Here is a 3,601-nt window from a genome sequence, read left to right on the forward strand (position 1 = left end):
CATAGAAGCCCCTAGACCTTGACCATTCAAAGTAATGGGTTATGTTAGTTAGTTAATGAAGATAATGCTTATGAAGGAATGAAATGACAAAAGTACCAATTACCATTTGACTTTGTTTTCAGCTCAGAGGGCATAAGATTCTAGCTGCAAGTAGATATTTGCATCATCATAAAGGTGTGAGGTACAAAGCCACTGTCACAGGGTATGTAGAGTCATTACGCCTGTTCCCGACTCCTCCAAGTAGTCACTTGTCAGTAATCCCCAAGCACTGCCTATGTGTTCGAAGACAGGAGAGGAGGAGAAATATCATGTAATAAGCAACAGGACAATGATGACTGTCAGCAGCCCTGTGCAGCAAAAGGACAGAGGAGAAGAAAAGAAAGAAGGAAGGAAGGTTTGGGGGAGTGAGGGAGGGAGGGAGGTAGAGAGAGAGAGAAAGAGAGAGAGAGAGAGAGAGAGAGAGAGAGAGAAAGCAAGCAAGCAAGCAAGAAAGCTCTTCTCCAGCAAACCATTTCTTCCATAGACATGATTCACTAACATTTGATCTGACAAGTCGTAGGCACTTCTAACATTATTTTTTTCCCCTTTGCTGTTCATTTGGGGAGCAAAGATTTATTGCTTCTCTTGAAAAGGACAAGGGATGCACTAGAAATAAGAATTAAAAGGGTTTTTTTCCCCTGTTGCCTATCTTTATAAAAAAGAACTACTTCTTGACTAGATTTTTAATTCTTTTTGGCTCCAAAATCCAGTGACTCTCTCTCTATAATATTAAATAAAATTTGGAGACAGAAGCAAATAGTAGTTATGTTGTGGGGCAAGGGGAGGCGGTCCATGTAAAAGTCAAATCTCTCCCCATGTGAAGTTTCCTTTCCACCCTCAGTCAATAGCCCTTGTCACTCCTCTTTAAATGCAGTGTGTGCAAATCTGCTGCACATATGAGCCGTATATAGGTTTGCACTGAATGGACACTAAAAAAAAAATGTAAGATTTCATTCACAAAATATCAAGCAATCATTGTTTAATAAAACAAAGCGGGCTGGGTCCTAAGCTGCACAGATGCTGTTGGGTATCTAATGAATTGCTCTAAGAAACAAAAATGGGCCAGCAGAGCCAGGGACCTGGCTGCACTGACTTTTACTCCTGGCCGCAAAAGAGCATAGTTTTTGTCATCTCCCTGTTGGTAGGTAAGTGGGTCTAAAGAGAAAGGGGAAGAGGAACAGGTGAAGTTTGTTCAACACACAGGATATAAAACTAATTTTTATGAGTGGTACCATGTTTTATCACTGGTAAGACAGCTATAACCTCCTGATATATGCATATTATATATATATGCATATACACCCTTTTAAAGCGGTCCTAGCTCTGCCTGTTAAAATGGCAGAGAACCTCTCAGCATTTCCAATATAAAACCTGATTTGCAGGGATTTATAACTAAACTGAAGATTTCCTTTAGGGTGAAGCAAGAAACACCAGGTCTCAGCTCAGAGCACAATTTTGTTTTCAGTTTTCTGGGAAGTTTGGTTTAGTCGTGATCAACTTATGGAAATGCAAAAATAAATAAGTCAAAGCTTATGGGGATCTGGCTTTTTTCCTCTTTTTAAAAAATCCTCGTGGAGTTTTCAAACTGCTTGGTTATCTGAAATGACATTTAGTCCAAAATATGGATTTCTTTCTTAAAATGGCTGCACCTTTGACATTTGAAGATTGGTTATTACACATGCATAGAAGCTGCTTCTCCAAAAGATACTTGGCAGGTCTGTGCAATATTGTATGTATCACGCATACTTAATGATCGCTTCCCAAATGACCCTCTCCTATTGCTGGGCAGAAGAAAGAGCTTTTAACAGGAAGGATAAATACATTATCAATCCAATTATTGCTTTATTATATTGCACTCATTAAAGACCGCTTGAAGAGTAGCATAGATTGTACAAAAATTACTTAATTTCATGCATCATTTTAAAAGTAATTATTTACCTCCAAATTAATATTGCTTGAAAGATCTTAAATACCCTGCCACTGAAGGCTTCTGGAAAACTGCAATGGTGCTTTCTTTTACAGGGTGCAGAGGCATAAAACAATAATTAAGATCCAGATAATGCTTAATAAGCATTCACAGAATGCATCACTATAGTTTCACGCAAAAAGACAATAATATTCCACATGTTCCCAGTGTATTTCAAAACACATGGATTTCAATCAAGTCTAAGATTCATATTTTTAAAATTTTAACTCATACTGACTTTCACCTGCATGGTATTTCTTTCCCTTAATGAAAATGCTTAAGTAAGACACTTGTAATAATACATGTTCACAAGATGTGTTTATGAGGTATAATGCATTGTTAAAAAAGCTTTTGCACAGTCATTTAAATATCATCACCATGACAAACCCAAATCCTTTTGGGAGCAAAGTCTTTTGAAACAAAGACATTACTGGCCAAGACTTGTGAATGAGGCCAGCCTGAAAATTTTAGTTTGGCCTGAGACTAATGAAACAGGTTTGGTTTCTGGGGCTTTGTTTGTTCCCATGACCTGTAAGCCCACGCTAAAAGCAACCTAAAAGCAGAGAATGGAAAAACGTTCTGTGCAATGGAAGCATGTTGAAATGGGTGACATTTTTCGATTCGTGAAACAAACATTCATTGCATGCCTACTGAAGGCCAAACACTGCTAGGTACTGGGATCCCAAAGACACCAGTCATGTTCTCAAAGTTCTTGAAGGTCTACAATCAATAAATTTTCATTTTTTTCAGGTTGGTATTCAAACCTAATCATGGGTACTTCTAGCCTATTAACACATACTCATGAAACTAGAGGAGTCAGGCAAAAGACATCTCTGTTCTTGTTCTCATTCAGTGAGCAAGTGAATGAGTGAGTCTTTAGGAGGGTGGGGACAAAAGGAGGAAGGCGCCTGTAGCATCAGTCAACAATCTGTCAAGAGGCTGCACGTCCTGTCTTCTCAGCTATCTGAACTCCTCAGAAAAAACACGTTGTGGAAGAATTTGTTCAACTGCTTGACCACAAAATAACTGATAAAAATGATCATATAATTCTGAGGAATTTTCTAGTCAGACACATTTCACATACGTTTCCCCATTTAATCTTCAAATTAAGTCTGAGATAGTGAGGGTATGTTATTATCTTTATTTTCTAGATAAAGTTTAGCGAGGTTAACCACACAGTTAGGAAGTGACAATTCTGGGAATCCTCAGGAGTGAAGAAACAATAAGAAATGAAAACAATGGGTACCAGATGCAAATTTTTCCAAAGTCTGCACTGTCAATAAATTTGTTAAAAGTTCCAACATATTTATATTTTTGTTTCTGCCATTCGGTAGCTAAGACTGTTATTTATCTGCCACAATAAAATCATCTGAAACATGCTGCAGTCAGTACTGCTGGTGATCTTAGAGATGAGTTGAGTGGTAGTCAGTTTACTTCCCTAAGTAAGATTGTTTGGGCATAACAACAACAAAAGATACCCATCAATTTTGCTGCCATCTGACTTTTTCTTAAAGTCAAAATTAAGACTAAGATATTTGCTGTTGAATTAAGGAGGGTGTTTAAGTGCTTGAATCATCCAGAAAGGCTATCTATACA

This window comes from Vicugna pacos, chromosome 2, assembly GCF_048564905.1.
Source record: "Vicugna pacos chromosome 2, VicPac4, whole genome shotgun sequence".
In the NCBI taxonomy this organism is placed as follows: domain Eukaryota; kingdom Metazoa; phylum Chordata; class Mammalia; order Artiodactyla; family Camelidae; genus Vicugna; species Vicugna pacos.